Source organism: Pan paniscus, chromosome 19 (assembly GCF_029289425.2).
Source record: "Pan paniscus chromosome 19, NHGRI_mPanPan1-v2.0_pri, whole genome shotgun sequence".
Lineage (NCBI taxonomy): Eukaryota > Metazoa > Chordata > Mammalia > Primates > Hominidae > Pan > Pan paniscus.
In genome coordinates this window covers 71,811,119-71,835,540 of record NC_073268.2, presented here as the reverse complement: position 1 = coordinate 71,835,540, position 24,422 = coordinate 71,811,119, and the positions used below count along the sequence as shown (strand labels likewise).

Sequence of the window (24,422 nt, the reverse complement as noted above, 5' to 3'; positions counted from 1 at the left end):
TTTTCCATAATTTGAACATCATTTTAGCAATTAATAGACACACAAGCTTATCCCTCTCCTGATTTATGTGTGAAGATCCTCTTGAGATCCTTTAAGGATGTGTAGAAAAGATACGTATTCTATGTGTGATCTAAGTTTGAACCCAGAAGGATATCAAAAAATGAAATGGTAGAAAAATGGCAACAACGTCACTATCTTTTAGTTGATGTATTCCTATAGTTGATATATTTCTATGCTAACCAACTGAACTGAATTTGGAATAGACACAGAGTTCAATGAAAGAGCAGATCTAGCCATCCAATCTGCACTACTCATAAAAATATGACTCTGGAACTGGGGCCAGTGCTTTCTGGGCACCACTAAGGAGAATTGGCTGCACGACCCTGGGCTTTTCTGAATAAGTTTCCTAATGTATGATATTGAAGATAGTACTATTGAGTTAGCAGCACTATTCTAATTACTATTCTTGCAGTGTGATCCACATGCATGGCATCTTATCTGAACTTCTGTTGTGCCATAATCATTTTACTTTTATAATGATTAGTGGTTTTGTATGCATCATCTCCTGTTTAGGCCAAAATAACCTAATAGCTTCATAGTTTACAGAGGTGTTCATGCACATTAAATCAACTGATCCTCACAGCAATCCTGGTAAATAAGACAAGTAAACATTATTTCATTTTAGAAACAAGGACACGAAGCCAAAGGAGATTTCAATAATTTTCCTAAGCTCATGCAGCTAGAATGTGGTATAAAAGAACACAAGTCTGGCACTTCTGACTTACAGAAGCCGAGTCCCCAGGTCAAATGTTGGCTAAATAGGAAGGGCATAGACTTTCACTAACGTAGGACTTTTATTTCATCCTTGATCCATTTCCTTTTCCACCCCCACTCCCAGGGCCTAGCACCATTCTTCATGAATATTAGGCTCTTCACAGATATTTGCTGAATTCATTCACTCATCCACTCATTCATTCATTCATTCATTCAATTATTTATTGAATATCTATATGCCAGGCACTCTGGTGCTAAGATACTATGACAAAAAAAGACTGACTTGATTGTGCCTTCAAAGGAGCTTATAACGTAGTGGGAGAAAGAAAAAGGGAAGGAAGGGAGGGGTGGAGAGAGAGAAGAAAGAAGGAAGGAAGGGAGGGAGAGAGATAAACTGGTCATAAATAAATATTATTTATTTTTTAATCTGGATAAAATACAGTTTGGTCCAGCCTGGGTAATTCTCCTTAGTAGTGCCTAGAAAGTACTTGGCCCCCCACTCAGAGAAGTATTTTTATTAATACTGCAAAGATTTCCTAAAGGTGGCTGTTGCAGGGCTTCTGGATTGCTGGGGAGGAAATGTGAAAGGGTGTCCAGCGTGGCTGGAGAAGGTCACGTAATGAATTGCAGTGAAATCATGGGAAGCTTGCTAGCTTCGTCTTCTGTTCCTTCTCTTTGTCTAGAAGAGAAAAGTGTTTATTTAGGAATGTTCTCTCTGCCCTTGACTTAGAAACAAGTCATAAATTTTATAATTCCCATAGAAGCCTTCAACTTTTTGTGTATTTTCTCTTTGCTACAAACTGATGGACACTCTCTGAAAATCAGCCCTGAATTCACACCACGGCTTCCAATGCATTTCAGTTACCTAACGTTTAACGATTCTGAATCATAATTTTTTGGCACAGTGATTTCATCCAATAGCAAGGGAAGGGAAATAACACGTTTGAGCTCCTGCCTCACAGCAGGTTCTCTACCTTCTACTGTTTTATCCTTGGTCCAGGACATAGCAGCCCTCAGTAAATAAATGTTTAATGAATATATGAATAAATGATGTTAGGGCAATAGCGTGACTCTACTTATTTTACTTAAATTACTCAAGGTATACCCATTAGAAAATTACTTTCCTACATACCATGAAAATATTTGTAAAAGAATAAAATCAACATCTTCTTCATGCAGAATGTGCTTTTAAAAGTAATGAGTTTTAGTCTTTTGTTAAAAAAAATCAGTCTTTTTAAAAATATTTGTCAGATAATAGACACTGATAAAAATTCATTTCTTCCCAGGCATGTTCATTATGGCATATTTATAAACCTGATTGCATAACCAGTAGATAGAAAAATAGCAAAGTATACATCTTCTAAGAATTCAGTGCTTGAGTAGCATGAATAATTTCAGAACCCAAACCATGTTACAGATAAATAACTCATGCTGTTAACACTTCTCCACTGATGGCGTATAAATCAACAGCAGTGACAATAAGCAGGAAAAAAATGCAACAGTCTTGCAATCCTTTGTAATGTCATATTTCTATTTCTACTGCATCCATTTTGGAAAAAATTATATTCATCACTACTGGAAATTAGTTACTCTTGTTAAGGTAAATCATATGATAAAATTCTTAAATAATTTTGATGAATAAAGGAAATAATGACAAACAAACACCATAAGACATAAGTTTGTTTCTTGGCCAAGTTTGTAAGAAAAAGTTTACAGGTAGGACTTAAAAAAAAAAGATTGCTTAGTTCTGGAATCCTTATGTCTTGACTTATTCTCTCAGTTTCTTAAATATTTGGGGGGAAATCGTAAACTTCTTTCAGAGTTGGAAACCCTCTCCTTAGAAGAATGTGCATCTGGACAGAATTTTTAAATTTTTGTTATTTTTAGTTTTTTGGGTACATAGTAGGCGTATCTATTTATGGGGTGTATGAGGTGTTTTGACACAGATATGCAATGTGAAATAAGCACATCATGGAGAATAGGGTATGCATCCCCTCAGGCATTTATCCTTTGAGTTATAAATAATCCAATTACACTCTAAGTTATTTTAAAATGTGCAATTAAGTTATTATAGACTATAGTCACTCTGTTATGCTAATTTGCATATAATCTCACAGGGTTAAATCACATTTGAGCCTTTGATATCCAGGTTCACTCCTTTCTATAGGACAGCAACAACAAAGCTAACAGGAGAGAAAGGAAGTCGCCCATGTGAACTCATGAAAACTCACCCAGTTTCAGCTTCAGGTTCCCACCAGCTGCTACCATCCAACACGACCTTTCATTTTGGAGACTCCAAAAATACCTCAAGTTTCCAAATGAAAAACTTTAACAAATTATTTCCAAGAGTTCCTACAAAATATTGCTGTGGGAACTGTCTCCAAGACGGCCCCATTTGGCAAGCAGGCCTCAGCATGCCTGAGTGTGCCATGGGTGAATAATAGTGCCAGCTCTTGTTTGTTATGTGTGTATAATATGCCAGGCACTTGCAAAACACTTTACCTTAAGAGGCAGGTTCTATTTGCATTTTACAGAGGAAGAAACTGAGGCTTAAAACGTCACATGACTCACCTGTGATCATACAACCTGGACATTCAGATCCAAGTATTCTAACTCTGCTAGGAGCCATGAGTACAGGCTGCCTGAAGGGATGGAGATGGGGTGCCACTTGTAGAGACTGTGGACTGAAGGTGAAAGGACACACTTTATGAATACTGCTTTGGGATGAGGCATGCAATCTTTTTTTAAAAAATAGCTGCATTTAGATATAATTCACATACTATAAAATTCATCCATTTAAAGTATATAACTCAATGTTTTTTAGTTCATTCAAAAATATGAACAACTATCATGACAGTCAATGTTAGAACATTTTCATCACCTCAAATAAAACCTGTCATCTCTCTGTTCCCAGCCCTAAGAAACTATGAACCTACTTTCTGCCTCTGTAGAACTATTCTGGACATCTATATGAAAAGAATTACATAATATATGTACGGTTTGTGACTGGCTTCTTTCACTTTGCATAATGTTTTCAAGGTTTATCCAAGTTGTAGCATGTATCAGTACTCTGTTCCTTTTCATAGTTGAATAATATTCCACTGTATGGATATACCACATTATGTTTATTCATGAGTCCATTGATGGATATTGAGTCAATTCTGCCTTTTGGCTATTGTGAACAATACTATTATAAACATTCAAGTTTATGTATCAATGTCACTTTTATTCCTCTTTGGGTATATACCTAGGATGAGAATTGCTGGGTCATATGGTAACTCCGTGTTTAATCATTTGAAGAACTGCCAGACTGCTTTCTAAAATAGCTGCACCATTTCATATTTCCATTAGCAGTTTCTGAGGCTTCCTATTTCTGCATGAGGCATGCAATCTTTGTCATGTTGTACCTTACTTAATGACTTCCTGGGTTGAGTGTGCTATGATGCATTCCCCTCATGACTCTTGGGTTGAAAAGTGACAATCTTTTTTTGGAGGGGATTTAATTTTTAATTTTTGTGGGTACATGGTGGGTGCATATATTTCTGGGTTATATGATATAGTTTAACACAGGCATTCAACGCATAATAGTCACATCCGGGTGAATGGGGTATACATCACCTCAAACATTTATCCTTTGTTTCAATGCAATTATCCTCTATTAGTATTTAAAATGAATGAAAACTGACAATCTTAACACTGAATTCTCTCCCTTTCTCAATCTGTCAGAACCTTAATATTGTTTTAATGGCACTTTTTATGCTTGGTTTCCTTTTAGGTTCTTTGGTGATGTTAAAACTCACACACAAAAAAAGTTCACATATAGACACACACAACACACACCGATTCTTAGTTGTCAGTCACTGACACAAAGCCTGGGGCTTTGATGAGCATCCACAAATTTTGTCTGCCATCTCCAACCAGCAAATATTGATTGAGAACCCACAAGTATAAGTGATTTGCATTCTTGTAAAACTCATGGTTCCCAAAGCACTTATTTATACATACTCCTGTTTGATTCTGTCTGATTGTTTAGTGTAAAAGGTTTTGACATTGGATTTGCACAGCTCAAATATAAAAGTGAAAACAACATTCAGCATTTGCTTTTTGGGTTTTGTACCCTCTGATCTGCTTCATTCTACTTCATTTCTGCCTGATCTAAATCTTTCCCTTTTTAAAATCTTTATACTTCAGAGAAACACTATTTTCCCATAGGTGTTCCAAAATCCAAACTGTGGTCCCTCGTCAGCAGCATTGAGCTCCTAACAATACCTGGAGGGAATATTACAAGTCCCTTTCCACTGATGCCAAGCCTCAAATTTGTCTGCTTTCTGTATTCATACTGAAGTGAGCATAAAGCCATAGGCTGATGCCATACCAGGCTGTGCTGTCAGTGAAACCCCTAAAGAAGTATACCAACAAAGATACAACAGAACAATAAAATCAGGCTTGGTCTTTTCTCCAACAATAACTTTAAAACCTCTGGATAGCTGGTTCTCTTCTGCTGCCTTTTTTTCTCCCCTATTAAAAAATATATTTTTGCACCTACACTCTTATTAATGTTTTACTTTATTGTCTTTGCTTTTTAAAATAATCTATTGTGTGTTTGCATTTTTAAACTCACTTTGGTCCATTCAATAAATGTTTATTGAAGAAGAAATGTTATTTTGGTCCATTCAATAAATGTTTATGCTTTACAACTTGAGCATCCAAGGGGAACAAAATAGACACTGACCTTGTCCTCATGGAGTTTATATTCCAAGTTCTCTGGTAGAATCCATGTGCTTTAAATGCTGCTATTGCCAGAAAGGTTGTATCTATACATGTTGTGGCTGGACAAACTTATGTCTCTCCTATCTCTGTCCTTTATTTACAAACCACTTCTTTGTTGTCTGATATATGTAAAGCCTACTCCATTACGAAGACCACATGGGGAACTTTCTCTCTTGCCCTTTGTGGTTTTAGTTTCTTTTCCTGCCCATTGAGCATAAAGATGCTAATCACATAACATCAATTTATATTCATATTTTCTCACACAATTATATTTTGGTTTGTTTATACCGTTTTTGCAAAGTGAATTTGGTAGTTTTCAAAGATAAAATAAAATATGTTTAAATCATTTCATTAGTCCGTTCTCACACTGCTATAAAGAACTACCTGAGACTGGGGCATTCATGAAGAAAAAAGGTTTAATTGACTCACAGTTCTGCAGGCTGTACAGGGAGCATAGCTGGGATGCTTCCAAAAACTTACCATCATAGAGGAAGGCAACAGGGAAGCAAGCATGTCTTACCATGGTGGAGCAGGAGAGAGAGAGCGAAGGGGGAAGTGCTACACACTTTCAAACAACTAGATCTCGTGAGAACTCACTATCATGAGAATAGCAAGGGGAAAATGCACCCCCATAATACAATCATCTCCCACCAGGTCCGTCTCCCAACACTGGGAATTACAATTTGACATGAAATTTGGGTGAGGACACAGAGCCAAACCATATCAATCATTAACATCAAATAAAACACAGCAGTCAGATACTAACCCAAGGTTTAGGAAATTTGCAAACACTGATCAAAGAACTTTTCTCCCAGTTCCCATTAGTATGATGACATCATCAAAAAAATTTTGCAGAAGCCCTTGAAGCACCAAATTTTTGCCTGGTCCTAACCTTTATGGAAATCTTTTTTTATTTTTCTTTTTTTTGTATTATTTCTTTCTCCCTCTCTTCTTTGGCATGCTTGATAGTTTCTCAGAAGCTTCTCAACAAAAGAGACTTTCCCTGATCTTTTGGGAACATTCCCATATTCTTCTTTAGGACCCTTCTCATTTTAATCAGTCTTTACAGCCTATGATAGACACTGCATATTTTCAGTCACATTCAGTATCTAATATTTTCGGTGGAAAGACCCAAGCTTTGGGGTCATAGAGAATTGGGTTCGATTCTAAGTCTGCTTCTGAAAATAACTGTGTCCTTGGGTAAGGCACCTCCCTTCTGAGTGGGCTTCTTTACCCATAAAATGAAGTTAATGGTATCTTGAACTAGGAGTTCCGATAGGATGATATTTGTGGCAGGCAAATTAATGACCCTTACCCAAATATATCCATGTCCTAATCCCCAGAACTTGTAAATATGTTAGATTTCAAGGTAAAGGAGAATTAAAGTTACAGATGGAATTGAGGTTGCTAATCAGTTGACCTTAAGACAGAAGATTACCCTGGATTGCCTGGGTGGGCCTAATGGAATGACAAGGGTCCTCGTAAGTGGAAGAGGGATACAGAACTGTCAGTGTCAGAGTGGTGCGATGTGAAAAAGACTGGACTGACCTTTACTGGCTCTAAAAATGGAAGGAAACCACGAAGCAATGAATACAGGTAGCCTCTAGAAACTGGAAAAGGCAAGGAAATAGATTCTGCCCTATAGCCTCCAGAAAGGAATGCATTCCTAACAACACCCTGAGTTTAGCCCACTTAAGCCCATTTTGGATTTCTAACATCTAGGACCATAATATCATACTTCTGCATTGTTTTGAACCACTTCATTTATGGTAATTTGTTACAGAAGCAATAGGAAACTGGTAGGCAGAATAACGCCCATGCCCCAAAGGGGTCCACACATCAATACCGGGAACCTGTGGATATGTCAGCTTAGATGGCAAAAGGGACTTTGCAAATGTGATAATGTTGAGGATCTTAAGCAGGAGAAATTACTCTGTATTATTTGATGGACATATTGTTAACAGCAGGGATCCTCATAAAAGGGTGGCAGAAGGGTCAGAGTCAGAGAAGGAGATGCAACAATGGAAGCAGAAATCAGGGTGGTGTGGAGTCACGAGCCAAGAAACACATGCAGCTTTGAGAAGTTGGAAAAGGCAAGAGAACAGATTCCCCGTTAGAGCCTCCAGAAAGGAACACAGCCTCCCAACACCTTGATTTTAGCCCAGGGAGACCCATCTTGGACTTCTGACCTCCAGAACTGTAAAATAATAAATTCATGTTATTTTAAGGCAGTTTATGAGTTTATAAGTTTGTGAGTTAATAAATGTGCCAGTTTATAAGTTTATGACAATTTTTGATAATTTATTACAGCAACAGGAAACAATAAAATATATACTTCCCTTTCCATTTAAATATCACTCTTAACCTTCCTTGTTACATCAAGCTTGTTCATCTCTTCTCCCTTAGACCATTGAATTCTGCAATCTAAAATCTGCTCCACAAATATATACAAATATTATGTATCGATAGAAAACATTTTTTAAATAATAAAAAATAATACTTAACAAACCAGGGCTTAAAGAAGAAAACTGCTCTGACAGCTCTCTGAAATGCATTGCTCCCTGGGAGGTCAGCAAACCCCAGGGACCAGTCTCTCCTCACTGACAATCGAGTCATGGTTTTCACATCTGGAGCTGTGGGCTCTGCTCTTAATCATGTTTATTCTTTGAGGACTCCATCTTTATCTTTCTCTTTGCTCTCTTTGTTGCCTCAGACAAGTTCTGGAAAGAAGAAAGACTCTTAGTTATCAACAGATTATTTCTTGGCACAATTTTAATCCATTCTTTCTAAAGAGAATCCTTACCCTTTTTCCTCCCCACCTCCGTGGACTCTGGAATGTGTGTATTAGGCAGTCTTTTGTCCCGCTTGATCTCTTTCTTCCCTCGTCACCTTGAACTTAACAGACATGTTTCAGTGAATTTCTAATTTTCAATATCTGGTCTCATAGTTCTTCACCATCTTCCTCTCTTTTCTTCTGCTGTCGTGCATATCTGTGTTTGTTCTTCAAAGGCATCAGCATTTCCTTTTATTCACTTGAAAGCTTCCTTTATATATCACCCAAAAATTCCTCACTTATGATACATCAAGAAAAGAGACTACAGATTCCATGCTTTTGAGCTTCACCATTTTAAATATTTATCTTTTTTCCTTTCTATTCCCAAAAGATTTTTGTAGGATTTCATAGAAAGAACTTCTTAGCTTTTGAGAAGGTGAAATGAATTATTGTATGATCAGAGATTACAGCGGCTTTCAAGTTATCTATCACAACCTTAATTGTTCATAAACAATAAAAAGTCTACTGGCTGACTTGTCAGCAAGAAAATACAAATCAGCACTATCTAGTCCTTTATTATTATGAGCATTTTTAAAAAGATTTCAGTGTATGTCTTTTAAAATATTTTATATCCAATTTTCTTTTCCTACTTTGACATGCTCTTGAAATTCACCCGAGCAACAATCTTTTTGCTTGCATTGAAGTTCTCTGTATCATAAATCAAGTTTTCATTTATAAATATATATATTTATACACCTACATTTCTATTTTAAAAATACATAACGTTAACTTTTTTCCTTTCCACATATCACCCTTTAACAAAACTTCTCAATAGCTTATATTCCAACTTGAGTACTGTTCACATTCAACAGTTTCTCACCATGAGCCATAAGCTTCTCTTTGACCAGCCACTATCAGTCCAGGCATTTCATAAGCAAAAATTTCCCCCTTTTACATGAATTCATGTCTCTTTCATAATAATTATTTGCAACTCTTGAAGGAATAGAGGGTCTACAGGTATTTTATAACCAAATAAACTACATTCATCAATATTTGATTATTGACCACCATCTCTGGGTGAGGCAAAGCGCTCGTGTTAGGGATAAAATAGTAAGCAAAAAACAGCATCCCTGTCCTCATGCAACTTACAATCTAAGTTTATAAAATCAAGATATACTTATTTCAGCTTGCTTTCTCATGTGTAAAGCAGGAATTGAAGATATGGAAAATAAAATGCTTAGAATATAATGCTTGGTACAAACTGGATGTTCAATTAATATCTACCACAATGACAGTGATAATAACCATTATGACTATTATGGTGAAGAAAATTATTGGTCTCTTACTTCACAGGCTATGGCTGTAACCCCAAAGCCTTTATATTATCAGCTCCATGATGCTTTTTGGAGTAGCGAAAAAAAGCTTACACAGTTCTGCTACTGTATTTCTTCCATGAGAGCTTAAGTCCCAGGATTAGATGGATATGGATTCAAATCCTGACTCCATCCCAGAATGTGTGATTTTAAGTCTGATTTTAAACAAGTTACTAATTTTTGAGCTTTATTTTCCTCATCTATAAAATGTGTATGAGAGTTTCCATCCCATAGGGTTTTTGTGAAGGTTAAATATGAAAATAAATACAATGCATTCAGCAGAGTACTTTGGATCTAGTAAAGTGCTTAATAAACAATTAGTCAAAAATAACATTCTTAACTCTTAATTCTAGTCTTCCAGGAACCTGGGGCCTCCAGGATGGGAAATATTACCAGAAAGGGCCATTAAAGAGGTGAATACTTTTGTTTGTTTGTTCTTTAGGTGTGTGAATTGAAAGCAATTTTGAAGCAAACAGATATTTTGGAGGGATTAATTTGGAGGCATTCTTCAGAATAAACTAGGAGTATAAGATACAAGAGAGCAGTAAGAAAGCTATTCACATATAGAGATCTAAAGGGTCTAAATTGATGAGTTCAATACTCCTTTAGTCAAATTGCTTGATTGTATACAGTACAGTATTTCAGGACATTCTTTGAGTTTCTTTTCTCATGGTTTGCCTTTTTTTGTTTGTTTTTTGAGACAGGGTCTTGCTCTGTCACCTAAGCTAGACCAGGCTAGAGGGCAGTAGTACCATCACTGCTCACTGCAGCCTCAACCTCCTGAGCTCAAGTGATTCTCCCATACCAGTTCCACAAGTAACTAGGACTATAGGCGCATGCCACCATGCCTGGTTATTTTTGTATTTTTTTGTAGACACAGGGTTTAACTGTGTCACATAGGCTGGTCTCATGGTCTCGAACTCCTGATTTCAAGCAATCCACCCACCTCAGCCTCGCAAAGTACTAGGATTACAGGCCACCACACCCGGCCTCTCATCGCTTTCTTGATTCTACACCTTACCCATACAGGCAGGTCAAAACTCAATAAAAATGAATTGTAACCTCGCTTTCTTGTCATCAATAGTCCTGGTCCTTCTTACTTGTACCTTCAACTACTTTGTTCTTCTATCACTTGTGTAGTTCCTGTGTCTACGGTTATCTAATCTGTTTAACATAGACTTTGGAGCCAAGCAGTTTCCCAAAACCAGGCAAAAGATGCAACTCAATCATCAATGTCAAGAAGCCAAGCTGAGCAAGAGATCCCAGGTACCAGGAAACAGGCCAAGAATCTGAGAAACCAGACATTTATTTGTTGCTCCGTGATCCATCTAACTGATGTAACAAAGAACCTATACAGCTCCACAGGGTGAATTAGGATCTGGGTGTGCAATGCTCTGCAAATAGGCATAGCTTTGTGCAGCCTACACACTATGGGAGAGGCAGGCACCAATAAAATCATTGTAAAACCGGGTAAGTGTTACACAGGCAGTGTCCCCCAGTGCTGTAAAAGGAGGACTTGACCTGGTCAGGGAGGTCACAAAAGATTTCCCTGAGTAAGGGATGACTGAATTGAGAAGGATCATTGACTAGTGTTGAAATAGAGGGCAACCTAGGTGGTGTCTGGAGTAGTTTCCCAAGTCCCAGGTGGCTCTTATAGGACCTGGTGGAAGATTTGGTTGAAGGTGTGATTGGAAGTATCTAGAGCCCTTAGATGCTCTATATCTTTAAATCTGAATTCTCTTGACTTTGTCTGCTCTTCTTCCTTTAGACTTCTACTTCCTGGAATAGCAAACCAGGACTTGTCCTGACTGTGGCCTTTCCAAATCTTGGTGGCTTTGAGAAGACACCAAACAAGGAACAAGGACAGTGAACCCAGCTCCATGTATCTAGATCTCGCCCCAGCAGTGATCTGTCTGTGCAGATATTATCTCTACCTGGCTTAGCCCTTGCGTGGAAGGGATTGTACACATTTGCTTTTGATCCATCTCTTGTAACTCTTCCACTTATCTCACACTCCTCTCCTATGTTTTCACTGTGAGACTTGGGTAAGGTCTGTACTTCACTGATATCCCTTAGGTATTGTCTCTTCTAATATTCTCTTTAGTTGTGAGCAGATCCCCTACTCTACTGACTCCACATGCTAAAGAATGAGCAGCAAACAGAGACCGAGTCTATTTGAAACCCATGGGCATTGAGATGCATGATCATCTCTCTCCGATGTGCTGTCTGGCAAGTAGGCAAGAACAGCAAGCAACCACAAAATGAAAATAGTTAGTGTTCCTTTTACCCAGGAATAAACAGAGCCTCCCTATCTTCTCTTGTTAATGCTTACATCTGCAGCTGTCAGTGAACATCCCCCAATGCCTTGCTGAACATGAGAGGAGAGGAATGTCTCAGAGTTTGGCTTAATCTCAGAATTTTGTTCCTCCTGCCCTTATTCCTTCACCATCAGATTATGAGTGTCCCCATTACTACTCTTCTCCCTCTTCCTAAGTTACAGCACCTGTGGCTGCTCACTCTCCCCCATCTCCTTACCAGGGCTCCAGCTGTTCTTTTCACGTTCACCACTCACCTGTACTGATAAACCCTCTTCATCCACACAGCACCCTAGAGAAGGGAGAAGGGAAGGTACCAACACATAGGGGTGCCACATGGCCAACCCAAGACTTTTTGGCAAGTCAGTAGCAGAGCTGGGACTAGATTAGAATGTTGGTCTTCTCAATCGTGGCTCTATGCTCTTTCTACTAAATCATGGTGTTGTTTTTGTTTGTTTGGTTCTCAAATAGGATATTTTAGACAACAAAAATATGCTGGATATGTTCCATTTTCCTGTCTGAAAGGTTCTCGCCCCCCGCCCCGGGACTATGTGCAGCCTCCACATTTGTTCTTGTCTTTTGGCTTCCTGTTAGGTTCGGCCAATGGGAAGCCCTGGAAGGAGAAAAAAGGGTGGGAAGATAACGAGATAGGGTAGCCGTATCCCTGCTTCCTTGTTGCTGGACTAGGGGTTTTAGTTACTGTGTTCCTCCACCCAAGCCTTCGGTTCCTGTTCAGTGTCTCTCTCCTACACCTTTCTTTGTACTCACATAACCACTCTCTCCCCTTACCCCATCAGATCTGAGGATGATAATGGCTCCCAGCTATTGCTAGCTCTTAAATGCTTTCCTATCCCTTGTTGATTTCCTTTAACTGTTCCACTTCTTTGTAAATAGTCATTTCATTAAATTTCCCTCAATTGCCCCACTTAAGGGTGCCCTCTCTTTCCTACAACAACTAGGAGTGAGACAGAGGGTTGAGAAAGAGCCTTCTGAAGTTAATTCTCATCAGCCATAGGCATCTATTTCCTGAACTCCTTTGTTGTCCTCAAGTTTTTAATGGATATATTTCACATCTTGTAAAATATGCTTACTTTGGTGGAGCTCCTGAGAGATGAACAGTACCCATAGAATTCCATCTTTCCCAACACTGACATGTCCTATAGAGCCTTTTGTGGGATTTGTACCAACTTCAGGGAGAAAATACCCCCTACACACATAAAGAAACAGGATGGGCATTCATGGACAGGAACCTAACTTCAGGGTAACAGAAAAATGATGGATTAGTGAAGGAAGGCCCTCCTGGACCTGTCTTTGGGAAGACTAGTCTTGGTCCTGTACCTAAAATTGCACACAAGCCCTTTAGTTTTAATGATTAGGTCCCCAGTTATAAAAAATGGTATTTGCCACTGAACTGGAAGTGCTTGTTTTTTTGTGGTTAGCCTGAGGCCATGGAACTGCAGGGTCTCTTTCAGGGAGGTCTCCATGGTATCTAATTTCAGGGCCCCTCCCACTGCCACAGTAAACACCCTTGAAAGGCCCTGAAGGAATGTTCCCAGTGACCACCTGGGGATCTCCTAAAATCTGTGGGAGGCTCCTAGGCATAGTGGTTTCAGGGTCTTCATACCACCGTCATCCAGAACCACATCTTACTCCTCCCCACACTGTCTGAACTGCTTAAAAAGTGTCAGTGAATGCGACTCCAAACAGTAGAGGGCCATTTAAGCAGAAAGCCTGGACAATGTCAGTTTGCCATGATCATGACCCACTCTCTCAAAAGACTGCTACAAGACCATCACCTGGTTTAGCCATTCTAGCCCAGATAACGCCAATGTTATTGTTATTCTCTGCAAAACTATTTTAAGTTCCCCAAACTTTTCCAAATCCTCTATTTCCTTAGATCCACCTTGCAAATCTATACTCTTGGCAGGATAACTACTGTTATCCTGTTTTTACAGAGAGATGAGGAAACTGAGATCATGATTTAAGTTCTCAGAGCTAGCTGTTGGCAAGACTGGAATTAGGAATCAGATCTGCCTATGTTCCCTGCCATCCCACTCCCTCTTTTTCACTACATTACCTTTCATCCATGATGTTTGTATGCACAGTTTATCAGTTTTCTTATTGAAAATGCTTCTAACAATATCTTAATGGTGTTCTTATTCTTGCTACTATGATATAAAATTCCAAATAAGTTGTGTATTCAAAAAATTTGTATTCTTTAAGTTAAAATTTTTATTTACAATGCATTTTACCATTGCAAGTTTGAAAATACTGTGGTTAGAGTTTCAAAGTGGCCCACGAAACCCAAAGAGAGTAGAAAAGGTAGTACTAGCAGTAGTACTAGTACTACAATCTACTTTCCTGGCCTACAGCAAGAATCTCTGCAAGTCCACAGCCCTGTTGAACTTGAAGCTTCCCAGAGGGAACTGTAGGTTCACTGAGGATGAGGTGTCTCCATGTCACAATGCCAGCAGGGGGCCCCACAACAGCTTTCACAAAGACTGGCTTCTGCTAAGTCAAGTATCGTAAGTGGATAACCAGCCTCCCTAAGTCAGATCCAAGCTTCCTGCTTTGAAACCCTCCCACTCACAAAGCTGTGCATATCATGTGTCCTGGCACTAAATTAGCAAGGAATAAAGAAGCTTCATTGCTGTTGATTGTACTTCCCTTCTGTGATGGGGCCAAAAGGAATTACTTGTTGAGAGAGCTGGCACCTCCTCTAGAGATGCTGATTGAGTGTAGAAGAGATATGCACGAGCTGTGGGAGGGAAAGAAAGAAGGTATTTCCATTTAGCACTGGTTTTCTTTTCATTTCAGGGATGGTCACATTAGAGAGGTGAAGTTCAGACATAAGCTCCACACACTCCTCAGTGTTCACAACCTACATGGAATCTCAAGAGCTGAGAAGAGTCTCAAGCAATCCTCTCTCCACATCTGCACCAAAATAGAAAAACAGCTCTTCAGTATTCCTTGATCATCAATAACGTACCCAACACTGTCCTAAGCCCTGAAATATAGATAAAGGAGTTTCAGTCTGTGTTCTTGAAGAAAGTGGTTTTGAGATGGGGCATCAGATAGAAAAATATAATAAAGGGAAAATAATTGCTATTTTTTAACCAAACCTGCCTTCCAAGGTCATTCTGGACATGTACGGCTCTTTGTTTTTCCTTCTGAGTGCTTCAGTTGATATGCTTGAGCAAAGGTGGACACAGATTCGAGTTGAGGGAAAGGAGGAAGGCAGAAATAAACATAAGAAGGTGAAAATAAATTAGATTTCTTGGAGCTAATCCCAGAGGGAATAGGTGAGGTGGAGGCAAGAGAGTCAGGGACAGAGAGAACCACTAGTGTGGCTGGTGCTGCACCTGGAGCACAACATGGGAGGCAACTTTGGAAACATCTGCTGGGTGAAGTGGCTGAAGCTTTTAGAACTGAGATGTCCAGTGTCCACTTTGAAATTGTTTGCATTGCTGCAGAGCAAACTGCCTCCCCACCTCCTTCCAGTAAAATTTACTCTGCTAAGATTGCCTTGTGTGAGTAGGGGTTTTGAAAATACGGAGGAAAGGCCTGCATTTCCTCCTGTTTGGGCTGAGGTGGTGTAGCACTGACTCTGGCACACACAGTATGGTGACAACCCACAAGCCAAGGATGCAGCCAGCTGAGCTCAGTGTGACTTCAATCCGCAGAAACCCTCGGGACAACGGGGTGTGGTATGAACTCACACCAAACACAGAATTGGAGGTTTAAGAAGATTTTCTGAGTTCTAAATGAGAAAGTAACCCTTGTTGTCTATTCTTCTTTCAAAAAAAAAAGTAAAATGTTTAAAGTATTTTAATAGAGGTTAGGACATAATATTAGACCTTAGGATGTACTATTACTACCATATTGGACCAAGAAACTAAAGCAGCTGGGTGCGGTGGCTCACGCCTGTAATCCCAGCACTTTGGGAGGCCGAGGCAGGCGGATCACGAGGTCAGGAGATCGACACCATCCTGGCTAACATGGTGAAACTCCGTCTCTAATAAAAATACAAAAAATTAGCCGGGCATGGTGGCAGCGGGCACCTGTAGTCCTGGCTACTCAGGAGGCTGAAGCAGGACAATGACATGAACCTGGGAGGCGGAGCTTGCAGTGAGCCTGGGAGGCGGAGCTTGCAGTGAGCCGAGGTCACTCCACTGCACTCCAGCCTGGGCGACAGAGCGAGACTCCATCTCATAAAAAAAAAAAAAAAAAAAAAAGAAAAAGGAACTAAAGCATCAAAAGAAGGGAAGTGGGGTTGAGAAGGTCTTCACAGAGGGGGGAAAATTAAAGCAGGGCTTGGAAGATGAATAGCATTTCACCAGTTTGAGAAAAGACAGCAGGAGAAAGGAACAAGGAAGGCTATTTTAGGTAGAGTTAAGTGCTTATGTCAGAGTTTCTGTACCTTGGCACCACTGACATCTTGGGCTGAATAACTCATTATTTAGGGTGAGGTCCTGTGCATTGTATAATGTTTAGCAGCATGCCTGACCTCTGTCCACCAAATTTTCAGTAGCACATTCCTGTCCAGTTGTGACAAACAAAAATGTCTCCAAACATTGCCAAACCAAATGTCCCCTGAAGAATAAAGCAAATGGCATGTTTGGGGGATAAAGGGCAATGAAGTTGAAACCCAGTGTTCATAGACAATGGTGGCCAAAGATAAGGTTGGCAAGTAAGTTATGACCAGATGGTGGAAGGAGACTAAATGCTTGCCATGGAATTGCCATAATTCTCTATGTCCTGGCAATTCAGATGTGAATTTTAAGCAGAAATAACGCAGTCTAATCTGTGTTATCAAAAGATAACCAGAAGTCATATAGATAATGACTTAGAAGGGCAGAGAATTTAATTAGACAATTGCTATGTCCTGTAAGAAAACAAACACAGCTACCTTGCTTCTTTGTCACTTTGGTCTGCAGAATGGTCCATGACCGTCCATGACTATTACCCTAAGAACTTTCTCTTAGGCCCAGCCAAACTTGCCCAGCCTTGACTCTGCACTAGTAGCTTGTTCTGAAGGCTGAGAACACCTGTAGCTTTGACCCCCTTATTTTAGCAACCATTCTTGAAGCAGCCAGAAGTTCACACCCAGAAGCCCTTTGTTTGTTGTGTTGTTGCTAACAGAGCCTGAGGTCTAACAGGGGTTTCCAGGGTGTGTTGATTAGCTATCTGCTACCAGGGGAGCCAGGGACACAATGTGCGCAGGGGCTGCTCAGCTTAGGAGCCCACAGTCAGAACTGGTAGTTATTTAAAGCCTCCAAAAGTAGTGTCAATGTCGCTGCGGCAGGTTTTTTTTTAAAGGTGCTTTAAGGGGCCAGGAGTAATGGCTAGCTGATTCTTCCACTTTGCCTTGCTAATTTGGGATTTGGGTTGCAATTATAAACAGCTGTTGCAACATCACCAGATTCCTAAGCACAAAAAGGGGTGACAGAAAATCTGATTTGGGCCTGTTCAAAATTTTGATAATTGAATTTTCTCCCTTGGGAATGAGACCCTATGGGTAGTAGGCTCAGAACTCCTATCACATTTGAAGCAAATAAAATGTTCCCTGATTGCGAAGAACACTTGCGTTCGATGAATATGTATTGAATACCTACCATGGTCCAAGCTATGAAGACAGCTTATTAAAATCCCATGCTGTTAGAGTTTACAAAGTCACCTCCAAATATGGCCCACAAACGAGTCCAGTCCTTCATTTACTCATTAAGTTATTTAATCAGTTATATGTTGAGCACATCTTCTGTGCAGGCACCATAGTCCTAGGTCTAGAGAAGCTTATAGGCTGGATTAATAAACCTAGAGGCAAAAAAAGAGCTATTATACAATGGGGTAATGATTATAATGGATCTGTCTCATATGTGGGTTGAATAGACAGGTCATAGAGTTGAAGTTCTAAAACTCTTCCTTGGAATCAAGGACAGCTTTACAACATGACTGGCTCACTGAGAAGCTGAGAGCAGGTCTGTTTTTGTATACCACTTTATTTCTGGTGCTTTGTATAGTGGCTCTCACATAGTGGGCACTCAAATACCTGTTAAACAATTGAATTAATTAATAATTAATTAATGCTGACATTTGAAGAATCCAGATGGTCTTGGCACCAAGAAATAGTATGCTCAATTCTAAAGTCCTTCTAAATCATCTGGTGATCTGAACCATCCAATGGTCTAATGCCATTAGAGGGGTACCTTCAAAAATGCCAAGAACCCTAATTTCTCTAATAAGCTCAGATTAAATTTGAACAGCCAAGATACTCATGAGAGTGAATGTCTTTGAAATAATGCCTTAAGGCAACAAGTTTGTCATTTTGATCTTATTATAAAGCAAAGGAACATTTTCCTTGATTATCTTGTCCTTCGGAAATGGAGCAGGAAAAACAAGCACGTAAGTCCTAATGTTCTGGAAAATACAAAATGGAACTCAAAAGTCTCAGCATTCTTCCCCTTGGTTTAGAACCAACAGAACCCTCAAGGTCTTTTGCAACAAAACTCCACTCAAAGTTAGGATACTTTACATCCTAATCCTTGTCGTGGAGAAAGCGCTAATGTAGTGAAAGCATACTGGACTGGGAATTATGAAGCTGTAGAGATTCTTGCTTTTAACCCCAGGCAAATCTCTTCTCCTTTTTGTGCTTTAGCTTCCTTCTCTACCCTATCTCAATATCTTGGTCGCAGTGAAGCTCACCTGAGATCAGGGCAATGAATGTTTTGCAGAAGACCAAATGCTTTACAAATGCAATTCAACCCAATAAAAAAAGTTTGGTTTTTTTTTGGTTTTTTTTTTTTTTTGAGACAGGGTCTCACTTTGTTGCTCAGGCTGGAGTACAGTGGCACAATCATAGCTCACTGCAGCCTTGATCTCCTGGGTTCAAGGGATCCTCCCATTTTAGGCTCCCAAGTAGCAGGGACTATAGGCATGCACCACCACACCCAGCTAATTAAAAAAAAAATTTGTAGAGACAGAGCCTTGCTATGTTGCCCAGGCTGGTATCGAACTTCTGGAGTAAAGAAACCCTCCCACCTTGGCCTTCCAAACTAACAAATATTTATTAAGCCCTACATTGGACTATTTAAGGAGGAACAATGAGAAGAACTAGACTCCATCTTCAGCTAGCTTGCAAGCTATTTAGAAAGACATGCGTGAAAATACATATCTATAATGCCTGGCAGAGCTGGGTAAGTCCCGTAATTCCAAAAGGCCATTGAAAATCTTCAATGAGACTGATAAGAGACCCAAACAGATCAGATTAAAAATACTTTCTATAATTTTCTATTGCTGCATAATAAATTACCACAAATACAGTGACTTAAACAAACAACCACTATTAATGTCACAATTTCTGTAGGTCAGAAGCCCAAGCACAACATAGCTAGCTTCTCTACTCCGGGCCTCAAAGGCTGAAATCACTGTATCATCTGGGCTGCATTCTCATCTGGATCTCGTGGTCCTCTGGCTCACATGGTTGTTGGCAGAATTCAGTTGCTCCGTTCTTGCTGACTGTCAGTGGGGGTTTCTCTCGGCTGTTAGAGGCTGCTGTTACATCCTAGAGATCTCCCTCAGATCCTTGCTACCTGGGCCTCTCCATCTTTAAAGTCTCGTATGACACCCAGACACCAATCTAAATATTGTTAGGCAGATTCTTTCTTTACATGGTTAATGTATTTTTCTGATTGTGATTATCTGAGATCTTAAGGAATTGAAATACTTCATCAAGAAATATAGAGCTATTATCTAGGTGAGCTAATATCAGTGTGAGTTATTCAAACTTAATGTTATCCAGAGAGAATCATCCAACCTAGTCCAACTTTCACATCAGGCTAAACAAAGAAAATGATGACACATGTAGGAGCGCACTGAAGTGGTTAGATAAGGCTGCTTATAGGAGGAAGCCACTGCCTCGGGGGCTCTGTCCACTTTCAGAAAAGCTTCTTAACAACTAAGGAAGGCAGTGTATCTACATATCCCTAGCTCATTCTACATATAAACACACTAGGTGGGAAACTCTTCTTGACTCAATAGGGAGTGCTTAATCAGCAATTGAGCATTATCAGTTGTTCTGTTTAATAACTATTTACCGAGTATTTATTATGTGTCAAGTACTGAGTCTGCATGCTAGGAACACAGAGGTGAATAAAACCTGTCATCACCCTTAAATAACTCACTGTCCAATGTGAACATATATACTCCATTGTTAGGATAGAAAACCTTATTTTACTTTTTTAGAGAAAACTAATTGGCTGATAATGGCTACCCGAAGTACTGGTTGAGAAGGATTCAACCAGTGGACAGAGCTGTGAAGCTTTCAGGTACAGATACGAAAATACTGTGATTACTTAACAATTTTTGCCATGTGAGGAAACAGGGAAAATAGCATAAGCACGCAAGCCACGTACCTCCCAACTCCGTTCCTTTAACTGCAGTAAATGATATTAAAAGCCCATTATAGGTTCTACTTTCAATTGTCACATATTATTTATACAACTATACGGTGTTTTCATTATCCTCCCTAGTAATTACCATTGTGTTTAGTAATCAACACCACTGATTTACGCAAGTTACTTTCAAGTCAATCACTCTAGCACTTAAAAACAATAGCTTTGAATGGGGTTATTTCCTGGGAGAATGTTAAATGTTTCCGGGTTCAGATATCCAAGGAAAGGCGGCTCCCTGCATGTAAGGGAAGAGAATGAAAGTTTTCTGGCAGCTGGACCAAGATAAAGTGTTCAAATAAGTGCTATAGTTGGTAGGGAGTGAATGGGAGTAACTCACTGTTTCCTGCCTGAAAGTGTACTGTTGGATGCATTCAGCTGCCTAAGGCAGCATGCTTTTAATTACTGATATAAATCCTGATAGGGTCCCTCAAGGGATCAGAAATAACCTTTAGCCATTCTGTCTGCAAACAATAGCAAGGCTGCAAAGGAAAGGTAGCTGGTGCAAATGGTTGCACGGGAACTCTGTTATGTCCAATTTATTGTGTAAGCTTCACACCCCTGAGCTGGCTGCCCACACATCTGGGTTCCAATCCAAGATTTTTAACATACGAAGACAGACTCTAAAGTCTCATGTCTCAGCAGACTAAAGGCTGAACCTAAATCCTGGAAAGGGATGAAAATAAAAGTTAGACATGATCGTGGACAGAGCTGTGATCTTGTGCTGTAACTGAAGGAGAGGAAGTGGGAGAAAAGATCCACTCCTTAGTGTATACTTTGTACCAAATGCTTTAGTTCTCACTCTAAATGTAAAGGGGTCAAGCTTTTAGGTTCAGATAAATGGCTTTTGAGGACATTCTCAAACATGGGCCAAGAAAGAGACATGGCATCCCTTGTCGACAGTTGTGGAATAAAAACCCTACAAGGAAGATATCAGATGCACCATCTGAGAAGGGAGGCAAGTCAGAAACAAACAGATCGTATGAAATCTAGACACCAATCTAAATATGGTTAGGCACAAAAGCAAGTTCAGGTTTGCAGATTAAAATGGCAGGGAGCCGTGAAAGCTCTTGCCAGATTTTCTATCTCTCGCCATCCTAAATCTGACTCCTAGAATCCCAGCCAAAGCCAGAAGCGGCCTCCCCATCTTCATGTGAGAGAAATTCAGTAGGTATTTGGCCCTGTCAATGTAAAAGCTTTTCAATGAGACTGCAACTTTATCAAGGAGAATGATGAAATGAATGAAGACATATACTTGTCTCACGAACAAGGTCAAACTTGCTTTCCCATTGCATTTGACCTGGGGTGGTTGATATTTCCTCTATTAAAATCTTGGTAAAGATTGAATTTATTTTCTTCCTGAGGGAGTAATCCTTCAAAATAAAAACAACAACAACAAAAGACAAACCAATTTTAGAAGAAGAGGAATGTGTGGGAAGAAGACTGTGAGAGCTATGTTTCTTTGGAGTTGATTCTCTTAGGCTTTAGTCGGGGACTCATAAAGTTGCCTTTTATCTTAAATATGAAAAATATAGCAAGTTCACCCCATCTATCATCAGTTCCAGGGAGGCATGTGTTTATGAAAAGAGTTTATTAACTGGATGTCACTGGATTTTCTGGAAGAAAATATGGTATTCTCAATTTAGGAACTCTCTGTTCATTTATGCCCTAACTAGATAAAATCTGCAATATTAATTTTGGTAAACAGAAACTCTAACTCTACATTGGACAGAGATTCAACCTATTACCCCACCTTTGAAAATAAAATAAAAACATCTCTTTCCTCAGGCATAGAAATTTGCAAGGTACAAATGTCTTTATAACTGCCATCAAGTATAACACTCAGCCTAATCCCCACGATACAAAATAAGTAAACTGGGGTTCATTCAGGCTAAAAAATGACTATTCAAGGTCACTTAAAGCTAGAATTTTAATTCAGTTCTTCAGACACTGCTATGGTCTAAATGTTTTGTGTCCCACCAAAATTTACATGTTGAAATCCTAAGCCCCAATGTGATAGTATTAAGGAGTAGGGCCTTTGGGAAGTGAGTAAGTCATGAAGACTCTGCCTCATGAAAGCCATTAATGCAGTTATAAAAGAGGCCTGGGGGAGTTTGTCACCCTTCCACCACTTGAGGACACAAGTAAAAGACCCTGTTTATGAGGAAAAAGACTCTCACCAGACACTGAATCCGCTGGTGCTTTCATCTTAGACTTTCCAGCCTCTAGAACTGTGAGCAATAGATTTCTGCTGTTTGTAAGTTACCCAGTATTTTATTATGAGAGCCCAAACAGACTAAGACAGACCCCAAGTCTGGAGCTCTTTCCATCACACCAGAGAGATCTTCAGAAATGTCTAGCATCCCATCTTCCATCTCCCTGGGAACACAAGCAATTAATGAAATCTGTATCTTTGCCATTTGCTATTTGCACTAAATAAAATGGAACTGGGTCCTTTCCATTGAAAATTAAGTGTGAATTGAAGAGCTGATTTCCATTTAACTGCAAGCAGAAAGAGAAAAGATTGACTTCACCTACAGCTGCATGGATTTACAAACTATAAGGCAGAGAAGGATGAATATAGATCATGAGCATGCTGAGATCATGGTGCTTGGAAAGATTTGTGGTGGGTAAATCCACAGAATGTGGCATCTAGCAAACGGAATACTTTTGTTCTTCAGGTCCTAAGGACTTATACAAAAACCCACACGGATGTTATCAGGGGCCATTTATGTACTTTCAGTTATCATAGTAATTCATGTTCAGAACAGTCAGCCAACTTGGGTGGACACAGGCCCAACTGGGTGTCCTCTCTTACTCTTGGGCTTTGGAGGGCTAAGTCCAAATGACTTTGGAAACCACAGGCACGTGCCCAGTCTCCTTGGAGGATGCCAGCCAAGGAGCCAGGCCTTGGACACAAAGGGAAAATGGGGAGATGGAGCCAACAGCCAGCTGAGATGGGACATCCTTTGGAAGTCTTCACTTGCCCCATGGCTTGCTAAGTACAGGCCCACACCTTGAAGGACTGCAGTTTTCCCAGAGAGCCCAAGCCTTACTGGTGGTAATAAGACTCTCAGCCTGCTGGGAATGGATATAGGTAAGTTATGCATTTCCCTTATCCCTGGGGTAGGTAGGGATAGTCCCACATGATGACTTACATATCTGATCTTTTGCCTGGGGGACCCAAGAATATATTTCCTCTCCAGTGGCAACAGACCTAGGAAACAGAACTGAGATATACATATCAAACCATCCCTTCTCATAATTGCCAATATTACCTAGATGCTGATAACTCCACAATGTTTATCTTCCATCCAGACCCTTTTTCAGCACTCTAGACCAGGAGTCAGCAAACTTTTTCTGTAAAGGGTCACAGTGTTTTAAAAATATAAAAAGCATTCTTAAACAGGCTCTGGCCCTGTTGGCCCTCAGGCCATAGCTTGCCAACCACTGCTCCAGATCTCCTCTACCCCATTCCTCATTCCTCCCTCTTCTCCCTAGCTCATCTGCTTCTACCATCTGCCACTTATTTTTTGCTTTTCCTCAATAGCAGTAAATCTTCAAATCTGAAAGCAGCATGATTTTTAGAGGTACCACATGTCATGCCAGGACACGCTAAATAAAGTTGGGTGGTTGTATTAGTCATCTGTTGCTGCGAAGCAAATTACCCAAAATTTTGTGGCTTAAAATAAAAACTAACATTTATCATTATCATCCCTGACAGTTTCTGTGGGTCAAGGACCCAGAATAACTTAGCTGACAGTTCTGGCTCAGGGTCTCCCAGGAGACTGCTGTCAAAATATTGAACAGGTTGACAAGCAGATCCTAAAATGTATATGGAAATGCAAACACCTAGAATAGACAAAACAATTTGAAAAAAAAGTTAGAGGAATTTCCCATCCTAATTTCCAAGCTTACTTTAATAAAGCTGTAATTATCAGGAACAATGTGGCACTGTTCCATAAATAAA

At 39.7% G+C, this 24,422-nt stretch overlaps 1 long non-coding RNA gene across 1 annotated transcript in view; it reads right to left on the bottom strand.

Moving 5' to 3' along the window:
- Window positions 1–1,232: 1,232 nt before the first annotated feature.
- Window positions 1,233–24,422, bottom strand: part of LOC134729461 (uncharacterized) — a 161,998-nt gene continuing 138,808 nt past the window's right edge. The window contains exons 3-4 of the long non-coding RNA XR_010110572.1: window positions 3,346–3,458; window positions 1,233–1,453 (exon numbers count right to left, since the gene is read on the bottom strand). This is a non-coding gene — a long non-coding RNA (uncharacterized LOC134729461). The remainder of the gene's footprint in view (window positions 1,454–3,345; window positions 3,459–24,422) is intronic.